Source organism: Hydractinia symbiolongicarpus, chromosome 2, assembly GCF_029227915.1.
Source record: "Hydractinia symbiolongicarpus strain clone_291-10 chromosome 2, HSymV2.1, whole genome shotgun sequence".
Lineage (NCBI taxonomy): Eukaryota > Metazoa > Cnidaria > Hydrozoa > Anthoathecata > Hydractiniidae > Hydractinia > Hydractinia symbiolongicarpus.
In genome coordinates this window covers 11113054-11133627 of record NC_079876.1, presented here as the reverse complement: position 1 = coordinate 11133627, position 20574 = coordinate 11113054, and the positions used below count along the sequence as shown (strand labels likewise).

The 20574-nt window shown below is 33.4% G+C and overlaps 1 long non-coding RNA gene across 1 annotated transcript; it reads right to left on the bottom strand.

The window, feature by feature from the left end:
• Positions 1–2536: 2536 nt before the first annotated feature.
• LOC130629396 (uncharacterized) lies at positions 2537–6708 on the bottom strand. The gene is made up of 2 exons (XR_008981955.1): positions 6611–6708; positions 2537–3050 (listed from the first exon to the last, which is right to left on the bottom strand). It is a non-coding gene; the product is annotated as an uncharacterized LOC130629396 (long non-coding RNA).
• Between the last annotated feature and the right edge of the window lie 13866 nt (positions 6709–20574).

The window sequence follows — 20574 nt, the reverse complement described above, 5'->3', positions numbered from 1 at the left end:
TAAATTGATTAGTTCTCTTATGTATAAGTTATTTATGAAGTAAATCTTATTAAAAACCATCAAAAACAGTTTTTTTAAGCACTTCGGTACCACATATATAGTTAGTTCATTTTATTTTTTATACTTTTTTAAATAATTTGTGGTGAATTATTGAGTGTTTTTTTGGTGAATATTTTTTGTTTGTTCAAGCATTGTTCGGTTCTTTGTGGGTTTTTTCAGGCAAATACCTATTTTTTTTCAAAACGCATAACTCGCCAGAAAACACCCGCACTTTTAACGGTGTATGCGGCTTATCGGCACCCTCGTGGTTTCTATTCCATAAAATAACTTTGCAAAAATGCAAGTAAACAAAGTGGAAATTTTTCCCGGTTGAATTAGCTAAAACGTCCTAATTTCGTGATTTACGTCTTAATTCTGTGATGTACTTTTTTTCCAATGTCAAATATGCTAGGCTCTACATATACATACTAAATAATATAAAAGCTCCTACGCAGCCTATTTCTCTTCGATTTGAAAAATCTCAACAACCTAACAAATGCAAAATCCTGGACTTCATTGGGGATAAATTTGTGATGTAACCAATGATGTTGTTGTCTATAAATAAGTGAAACCTTGTGTTTACAATTATATTTGATTGATGTCAAGACTTTTGGGCTGAAGAATCATCTGAAATGAAAATTTTCAAGATGATCGTATCATCATAATAAAGATACAAAATCATTAGCAACACTGGTAAAAACTTTAGAAATAAAATAAAATGGAATAAAAAATAGAATCAATGTCTGCAGAATGAATTTCCAAAATGCACGTAATTTAGTTATAGCTAGCTATAAGTTCCTTATAATTGATGCAATCAATATGTTTTAAGATAAGAACTAAATACATACATTAAAATCCACGACAAGTAACAACCAACCATCCAACATCCAATACATATGATATAAGACTCATAATGATTGAAAAAATCAAAGGGAAATATGCGCTTTTTCACAAAAATGAATAAACGGCGCGTCATTAAACAACTTTTCGTTCCTGAAGTTTCGTTTCCAAACACTAGCCACCTAAGGTGTGACTCGGTAACTTGTCTCGGAATATGAAATACGTTTATCTTAAGCTAGACTTAACTACACTATAATAAATACAACATTATGAGCACTAGATCTTAAGACATTCTTTTGAAAATCAATGTCAACCCACTTTATAAATAAAACTTTTACCGCCTCAGCTAGTGTCTCATGTAATCTCGCACATAAATTGGCTCCGTGTAAAATATTCACCAATGTGTTCATTTTTTATTCCGAGACGAAGAAAGGCTAAACGAAACACACATTCCTGCGTATGGTGTAAACAAAGAGCAGTAAAAGTCAAATTGAATGAAGGAGTTTACATTTTTAAAGTTCTTTTTGATGTTTTAACATTTTGCAGTGGAAATGGTAAACTTTATAAAATTATATGGCGTGCATGAAAAATGTGGAATGGAACAAAAGGCCTTTATGGCTTTATCAAAATCACATGTTGTGATAACTAATTCACTGTGGTGAAAGTTCAAAGTAAAGAAATATTTGAAATACTTGTTTTTTATTAATTACTATGACAACACGAATTGTTGTTTAAACCCAATTTTCCTAGATGAATTTTCACATATTGATCAATCCTATTTTTAAATTACACATGCGGGCATTGGGTGGTATGTCCCGTGTTGATTTAACAATTTTGTCGCGGTAGAAACGGTCCTTTTTGAGACATTTTATTTGCACTGAATTTGAGTTGATTAAAGTTTTGCATTTTATTATAATCTGAGTTCTTTACAATTCTTAGTGTAAAAATATGCTGATGTTGTTTTCCTGTCAGCTGCGAGAATTGGCTTAAAATTAACTAATCAATTAAAGTATTGTTGTACACACAAGGGTATTATAATACAAAATTGCACAACTAATAGGATTGTTGATGTATACCTGTTGTCATATTTAAAGTTTCATGAGTGATACATGCAAAATAATGCTTGTAAATGGAAAGAAAAAGTTGCTTGGGAACTTTGAATTGGAAGACACTTTGCTATGGCACGTTTTAGACGTCAATTAATGGTTATTAAACGTGTTTAATATTAGCCTACTAAAAAAGATAATGGTATAGTTTAAGTTATTTTGTGGAAAAGCCCGAAAAATGGAAGAAAATCATTTCCGTTCTAAATTTGATCGAATGTAGTAACAAAAAAGATTGACATGCTTTCTTTAATATTCTAAATAAATTGATATTTATCTAAAAGGAGTAATTTCAAACCTTTCTGATAGAATTTACTTTTGCATGAGGCATAACAAAATTACATAGTTTTTTTGTTAAAGATTATATACCTATAAATTTTATGTTAATACTGAAAAAAGTAAAAAGATTTTTTGTAAAACGATTCTTGCTTGACCTAAGAAGACGCTATGAAGAAATTTCACGTAAATCGAACACAATCATTTTTTAAGGCACACCTAGATTGAGCGCTCAACCTGACATGTGATTCAAACCCAGGATCCACTAACAATAGTAGTAGATATCAAACATATATTATCTCATGACTTTTAATACTAATTACAAAGCAGTGAACATAAGAAATCCACAAAATAAGGCTAAACCGGGTATTATAGTGTCCTTTTACTTAAAAGTTCCATACTCCAATATTAACCTATTGACTTGACATTTGGTCTGATATGGTTTTGGGCTGGTTCGATGAAATTTAACCAAATAAATGTTTTGTTATCATCATACTTTCTTATATTCCAGAATTTACCCATTTTCAGAAACGCCCATAAGCTCAGGCTCAGAAAATATTAAAGGCAAACCTTACAGTTATGCCAGTCAATTATGCCATTGAAAGAAAAATTTAAAACAAATTTTTGCTGATTTATTTTTGTGATTAGATGCTCTTGTGGTGAGAATACTGAATTAATCTTTAAAGTTGGTTTGCCATTGCCAATTGTGAGCGCGATGTTACGGTCACACTCTTCATATAGAGGAGCCTTCTGAAAGTAGCCTTGTTTCCAAAATAGTTATGTTCTTCAAATCTAAATATAATTTAACAGGAATATTATATTGATCTAAAAACTTCAGTTCGTTGAACCATTATAAAATTTCGGAAACGTCATAATTATTATGATTTTTGATATTTGAGAATAATGTACTCAACAGTTTTCTGCAAGTAAAGCTGAATTTATAACATAAAACGAAAAAATAAGAGTATAATTCATTAATTTTCACATCGCGTAGGATCGTGTTTTCTCTTTCTCTGCTCTTAAAATAGTTATTACATATTTACATTTATGTTATATAATAATAACTAGTTCAAGAAAAAGTTGTAAAGAATTGTTTATTAATCAAAGAAAGCGTTTGAATATCGTTTATGACTAAAGCTTTTAATGCACTCAATTTTGCATAAAACTGTTTCTAATATAGCAGCTCCATTCTATGATATTTCAAATGTCATATTAATTATCCACCAGGCAAGTGTATTTGTTAGCATATAATGTTTCTCAAAAAGGAATATTGTGTTTCCAAAAAGCTGAATTTTTAATAAAACCTGAAAGCATTTTCTTATACAGTATTCTGTCCAATTAGGGGACACTCTAAAAGGCAAAGACATCTTATTAGCGGACATTTTGCTCATACACTGACCGTTTTATAGTCAAAGACTCATAAAAACTTTCCAAAAAGCGGACACTTAATTAGGGGACACTCTAATTAGCAGACAATATTTTTTGCACCAAAGAGCAAATATGGTTTTTTTTCTCTCCAATTAGCGGACAGTTCAAAAAAAATAAACGATCTCAATAGAGGCTAAAGATCGTCAAGATAAATAGCAGAAAACAAAAAATAATTAAAAACATTTCGAAATAAAATCTGTAATCCTCCGTCATTTGTTAAAATTTGTTTGAAAGACTTTAAAGATCTGTAAAGATTGAAAGTTTGTTTCGTTATAATTATGTTAATATTATATTATAATTTGTTATTTTTCCTTTGTGATAGAAAAATCGGCCTTATTTTCTAATTTGCGGCTTAAAATGTAAAACTTTCCAAACGTTAGACACTTTAATGATTTACCGATGGTGTCCGCTAATTGGAGAGTATACTGTACATCGGTATAAAACATAAAATAATAAATTTGCTCTCTGGAAGCTTCAGGAAATGAAGGTTCATATCTTCAAATTATTTTAATTTTTTTAACAAGAAAAATGAATCGCATGACTTAATCTCGACTTTACTGTTCCGTCAACATATAAAAACTTAAAATTCAGTGCACTCAAACCAATTAAAATGCACTTTTGTTCCTATGTTATATGTAAGGTACGGATGGAATTAAGGGCAAATAATTATTTTTTTTAAAAAAGTTTTAGTTCAACAATTCCGGACAAAATATTATTAAGACTGATTTTTCTGCGTTTCCTTGAAACATTGCAACGCCCGCACTAAAAACAAAGTTCATCCGTACAATGACATAAGTATTTTGCTTTTCTCTTCCAGGAAACACAATTTTAGGCGAATACGAATTCTCCTAAAACATGAAAAAATAGTTTAACTTAATAGTTATACTTAAAAGAAGAATAAATCCTTTTATCAATTAAGTTATGGAAATTCGTGAAGGGCTCTTACTTTAATTGTTACTTTAACTTTTTGAATCTCCTAGCCTTAAAGTAATTGTAAATAATTAAGAAAACGTTTTTCATTTTCTTTAAATGTGATCCAGTAAATACATTTTCTAACAGCTAGCTATATATTGTTTATGAAATTTTCAGACATCTATTTAACATTGTATATAAAAATCCCAATCATTTACGCAAACATGCAGTATATTATTTAAATTAAATCAGTCAAATACGTTTGCGTTTGAATGCTTTTGTCTGACGTCGTAAAGTATTTAATACCCTAATTTAAATTTGGTATAAAGATAATCTGTTATTCTGAAGTGCTCATAAGGTTCTATGGGCTACAAAACAAGCTGCTGTTTTTAGAATACAGTCTACAATATACTTCTTTTTTTAATAAACTTGCTGACAGCTAATTTAGACGCAGTTTCACTTCAATAATGAATTTTTTGACTGCTAACCCAAACACAACAACTAGAATTAGACGCAGTATGTTTTTTTAAAATAGATCAATCAAAATCGTTGGTGTTGGAATTCTATTGTCTGTAATTGTTAATTAGAAATTTGAGATTTTTATCTTTATCACGAAATGTGCTCATCTTATTTTATATTCCTTTTTGAACAGTATCAACTTTGTTAATAAGTCTACGCACAACTTTGTCCCCAGAGGTTCTTTCGTCTTGACTTGGAGACCGGGCGCTAGCTGCTTTGACATATCAGGCAACATATCCAGGGGACGAAAATGGTCCAAGCAGCTGGCTGTTTCTTACCTGTTGGAAGGCCTTTGAAGCAAGAATGCTTTCTGGCACTACTTCCCTTTTTCTTAGACAAGTGTGTTATAATTACTCACAAAAATAAATTTAGTTTCAATAATTTCATCTTCATTTTTTTCGCCAAGAATTGTTTCAGGAGTTTTAGGGCAGTATGTTTATGGTGCTACTTTTTGGAAAACGGGAGATGAAGTCAAACTGCGAATAATACGAAAAATCAATGATCACAAAATGGCGGCTTTTGTGATGTGTAAACACAAAAAAATGTGTCTTTATATTTGTTTTATTGTTTCGAGTTTTACTTTATAACTGTTATGTTACTATTCTTCAGTATAATCAGGATAAGACTGGAAAGTATAGCTACTTCAACATTAAAACAGCCATCATGTGACCATGCGTTCTAAATGAGAGACAATGCGTCAATTTGTACATAACTCACATTATAACGCGAAATTTGTGCAATCTCTATGCAAAAATGCAAAATAATTTCGGATTACGAAACATCGTGACATTCTGTATTTAAATTTTTTAAATAACTTTTTATTTAATTATTTTTAGATCTATAATAATCAATTCATGCTTTCAATGATAACAATCAATTTCAGAAGATGTAAAATATAAATCAGTCTGGGTACGAAATTGTATTTTGACTTCTTCTCTGTTCTTTTAGATTTATTTTTTTTAATTTCATTATAATTTTTTATTTTAAAAAATAATAAGAACGACAAAATCTACGACATATCCAAATATATCTTTCAGCAAGCTTTCGCCAACGCCCAGGTTGGCATGTTCACACACATCACACTTTATCTCTTTTTTATTCCGCTGTCTCTGTTCATTATTTCTACATACATAAAAAATCAAAGCTGTCAGAATTATTAAAACTATAAGTATTCACTATTTTTAACCTCCGCACTTTATTCACTACATTCAATTTGTTAATTAGTTTACTCCGTTTAAAAATATCATCTTTTTCTCATCGCGAATCATTACATCCGTTTTTTCACTATTATTTCTCCTTATTGTTATGAAATTTTAAAAAATAAAACTTTACTCTTAATTTATCTTTTAATTTCTTATACCACGCACAAAAATTTAAAAAAATAAAAACATTCCATACCTAAATATTTATTTAAAAATTTATTTAATCCTTATTATTTTCAAATTAAAATAAAATACAAATTTATTCTTTTCCAATTTATTTAAATAACTTACTTCGTATTCTTTTAATTTTCGTCTTATTATTTCCCAGTTTTGTTTTTTCAACCTCCCTCCAGCACAATCATAAGCTGTTCCTCCATGATTATCTTTGATCATCACATCAATATTTTTCTGACGCAACAAAACGTCCACACATGAGATGTTACCATACAATTCAGCATAATGTAATGGTGTGCGGTTGTTAACATTTACAGGGTTGATGTTTGTTGCATCATGTCGACATAACATATCTAATATTGAGTGACGATCATATGATGCAGCCAAATGATAACTGTTGAATTTTGATCTATTTTCCGCCCAAACATCACTCCCATGTGAGATGAGAATTTCCACCATTGATGTATTGTTGGTGTTTCGTACTGTCCACAACAATGGTGTGTATTCATCTTCATCGCTCTTGTGAACGATGTTAGAATGGATGAATAGTAATTGTTTTAGTTCGAGGATATCGTTAGTCTCTGGATATCTAAAAATAAAAATACTAAATGAATGAATGAAAAAAATGAATTTATAAATTCGTGAAATATGACATCATTAAATACATTTTAATTATAAAACATTTTATAAACAAAGTTAATGTATTAAACATCAAATAATTAATTGCAAAATTTATTTCTATTCAAGTTAATATTAATATGTTGACGTCATCATGTATAGCATAAATTCAGGAGAAAATATTATACTTGTATGAACCACGGAAATGTTTTAGTTAAATTCGAAACTCAAAAATTTTTCGCCTGTTAAAATAATTTCACATGACATTTTTAATAAAAATCTCTGAAGTAAATATAGCTATTCCTACAATTACTACGATAACATAATGCGTTTTTATAAACCAACCTAGTCTAGCACTTTCGTCCCCAGGGATTTTTTATCTATTTCTTATGCGGGAAAAGAACGAACAGGTAATGATCCCTGGAGAATAGGATGGCTAGCTGTTTATTCCATGACTTATTTAGCCTTTTATAAAACAAGGGGAACAAATTTACCAAATATTAATACTGCCTAGTCTAGCACTTTCGACCCCAGTGATTTTTATATATATCTGTTTTTCTGGAGAATAGCATGACCAGCTGTTTATATCTTGGCTTTATTTAGTTTTTCTTAGAAGGAAGAAAAAAATTTCCAAATATCAATATTGCCTTATCTAGCACTCTCGTCCCTAGGTTTTTTTTTTTATCTATATGGCATGCTGCAAGACCGCAAAAAAAGGTGAACAGGAAAAACAAAGAACCAACGGAGTTTAAATTTTACCATAAAATGAATTGTTGATTTGCTTTTTTAAGAAAGAGCAACTTAAAAAAGAGTTTATTCATTACTATATTGTAACGAACTTAAAAAGGAGGCTTTATCTTTGCGAAGTTCTGATGTAATATTTCTTCTTTATAAAATTATTTTCACAATAATTAAATATCGTAGAAACGAGGCTATAGTCGTTATAAGAGTTTCTCTGTAATTATTACGCCACGTGACTTACAGTAAAGAATGGCATCATACAACCTGCAAAGCCGCTCAGTTTTGTAAGGAGCAGTGAACCAGTACAAAGCATCTTTCTTGCAAAGTATTATGGAAAATTTAAGTATGGTCAAGAGGTGCGTGTTGGAAAACGAAAAGTAGAGTCGAATAGTGTTTTTAAATTTGGTGCGAAATTCGAAATCAACTGCCTAACTATTAACTCAGACTCAGACGCTACACTATATTTTCAATTAACTCCTAAATCTTGGAGGTTTGTTGGTTATACTCAGAACAAAGAAATAAAAATCTGACCTAGTTAACTAAGCATTCTTCTTCCAGGTTAATAAAATGAGTTTCTCTCAAACAAAAGCTTAGAGACAAACGAATGACTCAGCGGAAACACCAAGTTTATATTAAACAATGTCCGCTTCAGTGGCCATTTTAATTTATTTGAAAGTTGTTTACCAAGTTTGGTCGCATCTTACTATGGTAAAATCTTCATAGTTTAGTAATGTTTGTTAGGGTGAAAGAAACCACTTCCCCAATATTCGGATGAAATGGGCTATCCCTGATATGGACCACGTGGGCAAAGAACAATAGAATTAGCCAATCAAAAAGCTCGGCCAGTTTCTGGCCGCAAAAAAATCGCTTGAAACCCAGCAAAAGTTTTCCCAAATTAACTACTCCAATTTCGCAGTAAGTCTCAGTTTTTTTTAAAAAATAATTTCCGTATATCATTAAGTTGAACTACTTTTCAACGTGATTTGCTCGTACTTTGCTCTTGATATAAAAACACAACTTAACATTATTAGCCCTATTATTTTTGAATTTTCCTTCTATATATCTGTTATAATAATACGGAGAGTGTGTCTGTGTGTCTGTAACAGGCAAAGTTGATATCGTCATTTTCTTTTGATGTTGCCGAAATTCTTTTTGAAGTCGCCGAAAGAAATATGTCCATTTTGCTAGCTGGTTTACTTTGTCTACATCACGTGATCAAAATGGAACAACTTGATTTGCTGAAATAAATTTAACGGCTTTCTTTACAAAAATGGTGTCCCCCGACACCGAAAAAAACAACAACAAAAGAACGTCTTTTTCTTTTAAAAAACAATCATTTCCGTATATTATTATAGTAAAAATAGCCTCACTTAATATATTGTATTAAGTGAGGCTACTTTTCAACGTGGTTTGTTCGTACTTTGTTCTTGATATAAAAACACAACTTAACTTCATTAGCCCTATTATCTTTGAATTTTCCTCCTATATATTTTGAAGATATTATGACCAGTTGAGGACTGATACCGTCTCTTCTTCATAACTTTTGATAGGCTTTTTCAGTCTTATTACGTCATTTATAAAAAAAGTCATTTATTATTAATATTAATATTATTCCGAATATTTATACAGGATATAGCCACTTCAATGTGGGTCCTGTGTTCGGAATGTATATAATAAGTATACACCGGAATTACCAACCCAATTTCTCTCACATGGCATGGGTTGAACCGTAGCTGTAGTAAACACACTTGCTAAACATTCCTGCCCTGTGGACCGAACAACGGACCTTGCAATTACGAATCAAACTCCATAACCACAAGCTCACGCGCCATCAATTTTTTTATTTACATTAACAAAGTCTGGAATTAAATTACTCTTCTTTTAAAACAAATCTTAAATTCTGTTTAAAGGTTCTGATAACAGGTATGCTTTTTTTCCTCTTAAATAACTGGAATATAAAGATGCCAAAAAGTTTTTCCACGAATTTTGAATTGTAATTAAAGTCGGAAAAATCAGAATAGAGAGGTTATAAAATTTCCTACATTAACGGCAGAATTTTTCTTGGTGAAATAAAGTTCTGTCGCGAGGTTAATTTCTAAAGTTAATATTGAGGAAATTCATTATATTATCCTGATTAAAATTATTTTACTGAAATTTAAGAGGCATTTTGAAGGAATAGCCAATGTCAAAGATTAAAGAGGTATAGAACCTAAAAATTGGATATATGTGTCAAAGAGATCAGCATAAAAAGTCAGTAAATATCATACCCATGCAAATTAAGAAAAAGAAACACGGTGTAACTGTCAATAATTACTTCCCTGGAATAATTTCAGGAAATAAATACTCCCCCATTACTTATATCCTATGAAAAAAGTACTCCCTCTAGGCAATAAGGACTTTTCTGTTTTTCGACTTGGGGAGTCCTTATTTCCTTGGAAAAAAGGACTCCTGCTGTGATGACTCTTCATAGCTATTTCATTCCATCGAATTTTCAAGCAATTTGAATATTTTTTTATGGTAAACTCTCCTTTATGCGCGTTGTTAGTAATCAAAAATCAAAGTGACGAAATATAAATATGTAAAGGTCCAGTGTCTAAATTAACCAGAATCGTTGAAGATCTGTGTCTAAATCAACCAGAATGGTTTGAGATTCCGTGTCTCCACCAACAAGATGTTAAAAATACCGTGTCTCAACTAACCAGAATCTTTAAAAATCTTGTGTCTCAACCAACCAGAATCGTTGAATATCCAGTGTCTCAACCAGCCAGAACCATTGAAGACCCCGTCTCTCAACCAACCAAAATCGTTGAAGCAGTCGGAATCGTCGGATTTCAAACAACAACAAAAGGCATCGAAGAAACATTTTGATCAGCTTCCAAATAAAATAGTTTTAATGATTTTAGAACTAGCAACAAAAAACCAAGATGTGATCACATATAACGCGTTATTGAATATTGTTAACCATCTGGATTTTGCAAGCGGCCAATACGGACTTTTAGGCATTCTGATTGGCTTAGCGCTCTTGACGACGGGCCGGTATGGATTCGTATTGCCCGTCATCCAAAAATGATACCTTATAATGTAAACAATCTCGAAAAAAATGTTTTAAGAAGCATTGGAAATGATTATATATTAACTTCTACAATACATTTGTCAATAAAAACATTTTCATTGGATAGAAACAACAACAATGGTAAGTTTAGCAGTTAAATTAACCAGTTTCAGCAGCATTTCTTCTCGCTGTTCTTCAACATAGCTAGTTAACTAGCTACATTGCCCATAGAAAAGGATGATCTCATACTCAGTTTTATCAAAACTACTAAATACAGGAAGACGAAATTGTAACAAATACAGTCTCCTCACCCTGTAACGCGACGTAGTAAAAAAATGAACCCAATGTTACGCTGCAGTGTACGAGAAATATTTTCCGAAATAAATCCCAGGGTTTTCAAATTATACCTGGAATCTCAAGTACTTCTACTTCATAGTTTGCTTTGCGCTATCTACTATATCACAACGCGAATTAAATGAACTGATGTTAGCCTAAATCTATTTTATGTCAGACTGTTAGCATATATTTCATAGCAAACAAACCCTGACAAGGTTGTTTCTAGTTATTACTATGATATGTCCTTCCGTAAGACAGGGTGTCAGGGTTTATGCGCTAGACCTTATAGCGCATAAACCCTGTCAAGGTTTTTTATCACTGCAGTATGTTTTCTCGTAAGTTTAATTCTGGCGTTTATTTTGGTAAACTAAATTCATCATTTTTTTTTTAGATGTTTTTGATTAGAAGAGAGATAGGTATCCTTTGTACTTATAACTACTGTCCACAAATTTAGCACATTTTGTTACCAACAAGTTGTAAAATGTTGACATTCTAATTAGGCATCAAGCTAAAAAAATTCGTTGAGTTTTTTTAAATCTTCTATACAGTGTTAAGCACATTATTTGTTTTGTTAGCTTGGCGGATTATAGTACGTAAAACTCGTTCCAGTAACAAAAGATTCTGAAGCTATCGCGTTGAACACGCCAGCCTTGTTTCTCTATATTTAACGCTCTGACATAATAAGAAAATTGGCTAGGTCCGCCCCTGCCGTTCATTCGGTTTCTTGGTTACTCAGCCAATATAAAAGTCGTTGAAGCCCATGTTATTTTTGGCTAGCTAGCTAGCTAGTTGAAAGTTTGCTTCAATATTCGCTGTAATTAAATTTTAGTTGAACATTTAACTTTTTATATTCTTCTGTGAGTGTCGAACATCTTATTGTTTTGTTTACAAAGATTTACTTCATAGGAAATTTTGAATTCTAAATAAAATATTTGTTTTTAGACAGGATTGTTTCGAATTTCGACCTCGAGTATTAACGAAAGTAGTACTAGTGGATTATATTATTCTAAGAACATTAAACCAAAATTCTTATTTTTTATTTATCTAACTAAAACGGTTAACTAATACAATAATAACCTATTACCTCGTGCTGTACCGAAAATATCGCCCTCAGTCATTGCATCGAAGTCGCAAGCTCGGTCGGCACTTAGGCCTCCGACGGTATTTTGCAAAGGAAAGGTATATTTTGTCATCCAGGCCACGCGTGTCTACTATTCGCTTCACGCAAGCTTACATGTAAATAGCTAGCTAGAAAGCCGAGCCCAGTATTGTGCATTTTTTAAATGTAGAATAGCATATACACAATAATGCATTGCACACGCACTGCATGCAAGTAGTATAGAAGAATCGCGCATCGCTCTTAATAATTGACTTGGTAGCATTGTTGTACAAATTCTATGTTCAATTTAGCATTATCAGTTGTGATATTTAAATACCGCAATACCGTAATGATCCAAATAAGCGGCTTGAGCACTTATTTAAGTTTTGACAGGGGCGCTGAACCAAGGGGTGTGCTTAAGAACTATTCTAAGCATTGTATAAATTAAGAAAAATATGTACAAAAGATGTAAAGAAAATTTGCGATTTATGCTCTATAGAAATGTTCACGACATAAGATGCATGTTTTTTTATTCCCAATAAAATAGAGAAATGTTTTCTAATAAGCACCTAGTTCCTCAAGGCAGTCTTTGATTAAGTGCCCCCTTTATATGGACTTAATTAAAGAAGGTGCTTAATTGCAGGGCGCTTATTGAACAGTAAGGAAATTAACTGGACGCTTATTCAAGGAAGTGCTTAAAAAACGTTGAGCGCTTATTTAAATCATTACGGAATACACAAGGCAGATTCCACGATAGCAAATTATAATTGTTGAATCTTTCTTACTGGGATATAAAATTTTTCTGTGGATCAGCCTATTTTCGACTTTTTGTGGGGATTAATTCTCTCAAATTATCCTAAGTTAAGCGCAATCATAAAGAAATGTGACGATAGAAGTAATTGGATTTAATCAGTTTTCAGCAAACAATCATGGGGGAAACAAGAATTTGTGAGAATGAACGTAACGAAAATCGGAATATTAATGATGTGGATGAAAACGAAAGTCATGAAAACGAAGATTAGGCGCTATCATACTGCGAAATGTGTGGAAAAAGATGCAAGTCTGCCCGCGGGGTCCTGCAGCATCTACGTTTCCGTAAATCAAGCGAGGTGCATGAATACGAAGTTAGTCAACTTCCACCACAAGCTTCAAGCAACTCGTTGGCGAAATGGAGACTTTCTAAAGCTACTTGCTGAGGCAGCGGCTATAGAGTCAAGAATGTCTAGCAAAAATACAAAAAGCGACATCAACACTATATCTCGGAGGTTTGAAGATTTAATGCAGAAAGGTAACGTGAATGGAGCGATTAAACTGACAACGAACAATATGCCACTAAATAATCAGACTATCGATCTGCTACGGATGAAGCAACCCATAGCAAAAGAGGCTGGCGAAGACGCGATAATGCAAGGACAACGAAAACGGTCGAGCCGGTTATCTATGGCGTGATAGATAAAGCCATGGTTTTAAAAGCTGCACTATTGACGAAAGGTGGTGCAGAACCTTCTGGTATGGACGCCGATTGCTGGAGAAAGATCCTCACATCCAAAATATATGGTAAAGTTGGAAAAGATCTTCGAACTGCATTTGCAAATGTAGTCAAGAAGATGCGCATTGAAGAAATTGATGATGGTACATTGGAAGCTTTGCTAGCTTCAAGACTTGTCTTGTCAAGTCTAAGACCATTTGGAGTTGGAGAAGTTTTGAGGCGAGTTGCAGGGGAAATTGTTATGAGTGTTGTTAAACAAGATGTTGTTGCTGCATCATCTAAATCTCAAATGCGTGGACAAAAAGCAGGTAGCGAAGCAGCAATCCACGCAATGAAAGTGATGTTTGAAGATGATAACTCAGATGCAGTTTTACTTGTAGATGCAGCGAATACTTTTAACAGCTTGAATAGATCGGTATTACTACACAACATTGGAATTATCTGTCCTGAAATATCGACTTTTGTAAAATATTGCTACACGCGACCACCACGACTCTTCGTCATTGGAGGTGCTGAATTGCATATCTAAAGAAGGTAAAAAACAAGGCGACCCTGTTGGTATGGCGATATATGCAATAGGAATTACACCCCATTCTCTATTCTCCGATGTATCTCATTGGTACAGATCATAACAAAACAATGGCTTTTGCTGATGACCTCACCCCATCCGGCAATCTTGAGTCAATACGAAAATGGTGGCACAATCTGACGCGAATCCGTCCCAGTTTCGGATACTTCCTACAACCATTAAAATCTTGGCTGATCGTGAAATCAAGCAAACTTGAACAAGCCAGAAAGCAGTTCGAAGGTACATGCATTTAAAATACAGTTGAGGGTGAAAGACACATGGGTGCTGTAATAGGAAGCGTTGAATACAAAGAGACGTATGTAAAAGCTATGGTGACCAAATGGGTCAGGGAGATCAATCTACTGTCAGACATAGTAGTAACGCAACCGCAAGCTGCATACCACGCAGAAGGCTACAAGAACAAATTTACATACTTTCTAGGAACGATCTTTGGAATAGAAGAGTTCCTGACACCTGTCGATGAAGTTATTCGCACACAAGTTTATCCTTGCGGTAACTGGTGGTCACATCGTTAACGATAATGAAAGGAAACTTTTAGCACTCCCCACGAGGCTTGGTGGATTGGGAATTGATGTGTTTTGTAAAAATGCAACGATCGAGTATTAGAACTCGAGAAAATGACAGCCTCGCTGAGAAATCAAATTCTCCTGGTGAACAATGAAGAAGGTGACAAATCCAAGCAACAAATTCAATCAGAACAACGCAGACGCTTTCAAGAAGATCTTAAAACATTGCGAGCTGAGATGACAGACGAGGAGAAACAAATCAATGAATCTAATATGCGAACGGGAGTCTCAAATTGGTTGACAACGCTTCCACAACAAGATTTTCAACATAACTGCAGACCTTCTCAAGGAAGTATGTAAAGATGTATGAGTAGAGCTGAGTCTTCTTCAAATCAATGGCGAAAGGTTCCAAAAACGCATGGCAAACGACGGAAATGAATCAAGAGTGGATGTGAGTGCACGCAGTTTCTGGATTCCTGACCAAAGAGTATATTTAGACAGAAGGGTATTCAATGCCTACGCTCAGAGCTACAGGGATATGGAAATAAGCAGAACATTCCAGAAAAACGAAACGGTAAATAAGAAGTATTCGCGACAAATGGTGCGATGGGTGATGAGTGCAAAGCCTTCTTTAAACGTTTAGTCGATATAATTGCTGAAAAAAGGTCCATTCAAGTATCTTTAGCAACGAATGTTATAAGAACCAAGATATGCTTCTCGTTGGTACGGTCGACAATTCGATGTGCTCGGGGTTCTAGATCGACGCTAGATAGGGATATTAATCTCAATGACTTTGCGTTGGGGAATAGAGCGTCCATTTACAATTGCATCCAAATGTACTATTAAATCAGTTATATGTCGTTTCGTATTGTAATGTCACCCTTTCAATGTTCAAAGTGTTATCTTTCCACGTATAATGTCTTTAGTCATTTGTGTTTTATATTGTAAATTCTAGGTTGGTTTATGTTAATAAATCTGACTTTCATCTTTAAAAAAAATCATAAAGAAATCTTGAAACCAGTAACTGATTTCACGAAGTTTTTTTCCCCAAAAATCTCAAAAAAATTGAACAGAATATGTCCAAAAGATTTCGAAAAAAAAAGCAAAACAGAACAGGGTTTCTATGCATGTATATGGATACTGACAGTCAGGAAAAATTAAAAATTAAGCTATTCCGTTTTCAAATAAGCTGAGTTAATCACAGTGATGTTAAACCAAATCGATATTTAGATAAACGTCACGATCGAAGCCCGTCCCCACGCCACGTCGAAATAACGATATTTGATCCTTCTCTTTAACTATGAAAACTGTTCTAATTGAGCCACTAGCTAGCGTACTCAAACAAAATAGTCGTATTTAACGTTTTCCCTGACTGTCTGATCAAAATAATAGCTAGCTAGCTAGCTAGCTAAAGAGCTAACACCAGCTCTAACCCAAAGGTTAAAACTAAATGTTGGCAAAAAAGATTATGGCAACCCGTACTGTAAGAAGGTGTAGCTGTATATGGGAGTAGACAGTACGGTTTTACTGAAGAAGCAAATCAACGTTTTAGCTTATGGCTGTAGTTAATGCAATCACATAAAAGTTTGAAATCGCGATCTTGATTATATTATAACATATGGAAGCCACCTGTATGTAAATCTCCATCACGAGTCCAATTTCCTTGATATGGATGAACTTCCAACAAATATTATGCTTGAAGGTGAACGCGTTGAAATGAGTAGGCAAATTTGAATCATTTTTTTTAGGAAATATGCCGAATATACTAACAAAACTTCATACAGCTTAGAAATAAATTCCGAGAAAGGGACAATATATATTTTACCGTGATTTTCTTATAAGATTTGTACAAAAATCTACAAAGTCCTTTACACAGGCAATGAATATATAAATATATGATTATGATGAATGTGTTTTAACTAAAAACAACGTTTTTAGCTAACATATATTTATTATAACAAAAACATGTTTAGGGCGGGCAGATCTAAAAGCGTCGGTTTGCATTTCAGAGTAAATTTTGCAATTTGTGCGTAATTCCTCTTACCATATCATATTGTAAAATACCTTAAAGATTATCTATTTTTCATTGGGCGCTAACCTTTAGGCGATAAGACCTATTGATTTATTTTTTCCACAGCCTCCTTATTCGCCATGCTAGAGTCACGTGGCGGGCATTACGAGGGATTTCACGAAGCTAATTGGACGACGAACTCGTCCACGAAACAAAAGATTATAGTTATTGTTATTGATCATTTCACTGGAGCAAAAATTCTCTACAATTTTCTCGCGTAAAGAGAAAGCTAATGCTGTTGTGCTTTCCTGATATAAAGTTAAGGACTTCATTTTTACCTGTTTTTATTGAAGTATGGCCGTTAATTAAGATGAAGAAATAAGTTGTTGCTGCCGTGCCATCTATACATGACTTAAAAGGAGGCTATCTTTAAAAAAACGTTGTAGAGTTCCTTATAGTTAGTTAGAATTCAGAAAGTTTATGTAGAGAAGTTTTTCATTGCAGCGAAAGAAACGAACAAGCAAACAAACAAACAAACAAACGGGGCTTTATTAAATATCTTATTCAGAATATCAGAGTTTGGCTTTATTCTTCACTAATTTTTTTTTCTCCTTTGACACACAATGTTCTAGTTATTTCTATGAATATTTACTACCCCACTTGCCATCCCCCTAATACAGAATTTATATGGACATACAATCGAGGAAACTGGATACAGCTAATTAATTTCTCCAATAATATCCAGATCGGTATCCTAGCGACACATTATTCTGTTCTTGACCGGAATGCGTACACTGAAATGTTTCTTGTGACCGCGGTTTCTTGTTTGTTTTGCCTTTGCTTGGAAAAATTCGCTTTCCCGTAACATTTCCTACTTCCCAGCCACAAAATGTTGTGCTGTAAACTTTAAACTAATTAGAATGCAATATTTAGTGTTTATTCTTAAAAATCAATTCACTACTTTTAGGAATTGAAAATAATTGTCTTGTTTTTAATACCCATGAGAGCGCTGAAATACAGTAACTTAAATTCGCCAAACGTTTTTTGTTTCTCGTAACAATCAAAAAGATATTTCGCTGCTAATTTTCTACCAAATTGGGTTTCTCGGTCAAGATATGGCTCAAAAGGATGTTGTCCCTTTATATACACCTTAACAACGCCCACATTGTGCTCATTGCTTCATTGTAATCCATGGTTTGCTGTGAGGTAGATTTGAATTTTAGACGTCTGCTCTCACATTTATCTGCCTCTAAGCTTTCGTTCAAGAGAACATGAATTTGGTATCTGCGAAAAAAGCTTAGTTAACTAGTCTAAACTACACCAGAACTTACTTTTAAATTATTAATAATTTGTGCTAAAAATATGATTCGAATAAATCGAGCAACCACGAGATAGTAAAAAAATTAATGGCAATATTTGAACAAAATTTCTTCTATCGACAAATAATGAAAAGTATGGGTCAATATGGGAAATATACATTATTAATAACAAGTGAGAGGTTTCGTATCACTTTTCTTGACAGTGTGTGTAACAGGCAAAGTTGGTTTGACGATTTTATAAAAATGCGTTCGATTTATTATGTGGGTCAGTAAATAATATGTTGTTGTCACATATTCTTGTAAGAAAAACACACTGGTTGTTTTTTCTTATAACAAGAAATGGCTTACACAAAGGGGTGGGTTATCTAATGTTGTTGGAGTTTCTGATATCTTAATTAACTGCAGTCGCGGCTTATATGAAATGAGGTTCATATGACGGAAATACGGTATGCATTTTTTCATACGAAACAGAATATTATTGTTTTCCTTTGTTTAAGCTGTGTGTTAGAATTGAAAATTCCTTAAACAAATGTTCACTGCCATCTGATAGCTGTTAAAAATTGAAAAGAATTTACTTCAGTAAAGGTAAAATAATTAACTTTTACTAGTGTTATTTTAAAAGAGTTAGCTTATTTTCAACATCTTTGCACCCAAATTGGACTACATTTAGATTTAGAAAATTTTATTTACTTTTATTAGAGCGTTCTAATGATTTAATCGATTATTTGCATTATCGCATCTCATTTTTAAGCACCCGTTTCTGTTGACTGTGATTTATAGACATCGGTAACAGTTGCGTACTGTGATACGATGGCTTTCGCTTACAGCGGCATGTCTGTATCTCTGGATACAACTGATACCGATTCCCATCGCTTTAGAGTTGAACCAAGTTTACCGAAGAAGCTTCATTCCGGAAACTATACATCCAGGAAAAGTAAAGTAAAAAAAGACGACAGCCAACCCATTCCCAACGAGCGTGTTCAGTTTTATTTTCCACATTTATCTGCCTTAATTATTCGCTTTATCTTCACAAATACAGAATAGCTCGATGCTAGCTAGCTAGTTAGACTATAATTCTTTAAGAAGTTTTTACCACAGGCTTTCCACAGGCTTCTCAACAACACCAGGGTTAAGGGTTCCCTTAATTGAAAACTGAAAATTTATTTAATTTTCTTTAATCGTGTTTTTCTCATAAAAGCATTTGGAAGCTAATACAGTTCCATGTGGTGTGATGTCCACTCCTTTTTTATGCTTGTTTTCACTTAAGTCGCAGTTTTATACAAAACTTTTACTTGTGGTTTACATCTAAAGCGTTTATCAAGCGCATTTCTTTAATTGTGCGACTGCATCTAACGGAGATTCTTTTCTTGCTTCACATTGGATGAACACAAATGCTACAGAGGTCGCCTGGTGCTGACCAATCAGAAATCCTGATCTGGAGGGAGGGAGGGAGGAGTAGAGGAGGTAGGTCATAAGGATAAGGACAGAAAGACTATAACTACTATTTGAGATGGTGTAGTGGTAGCGCATTCGAGTTGTAATCATAAAGTTTCATTTAGGTTCGAGTCCCCACTGCGGTGCTCTTTGAATGCGGTGTTGTCAGGCCATTTGGTGCCATCTACTGACCGCTAACCAGTTTGTGTGTCAGGCATGCAAGTTAGAGCAATGCTATACCTATCTCTGCCGGTAATGTAACATAGTAACAGTCGGAGGGGAGGAAGAGCTAACCGCTAGAATAGAATCCCCAAGCACAATAAAACTTACAGATACTTACTTACTAAATAGGAGGATGAAAACTTAAATAGCCTTATCTCAGATCTTAAGATGGATGGAATTTTCAGTAAGAAGGTGAACAAGAAACTAACAGTGCAATTCATCTGGGAAAGACACATCTCCGAAGAAAAATTTAAAAAAAAAACTTGATGAATACCACCGCCTAGAGAGTTGCACAGCGCTTATCACTCAGAAAGTTAATCTGGAGTTATTTAATAATTCTATTCTACAGTTTTGGTCGAAAAGATGGCTTTAGTGGTATGATTTTAATCTCTAAAAACACAAAATCTGAGTAGATAGAATATATTTTTGAGTTAACCTAAAGCCTTGTTGCATTTTCCGCCATGGCGCAAAAGTTTTTGTGTTAGTGCGTGCGCACTTAAACAAATTAGAGATTTTTACCAAATGCGCAGTCATTAACAATGCGCAATAGCGAAAACCCAGTGAAATGGAAACGAGCCTAAAGTTACAATGATCTTGTTCAATGTCGACTTTGCTGTGAACTGGACAATGCGTGAGCTACGTGACCGGAAAACAATAAACATAAT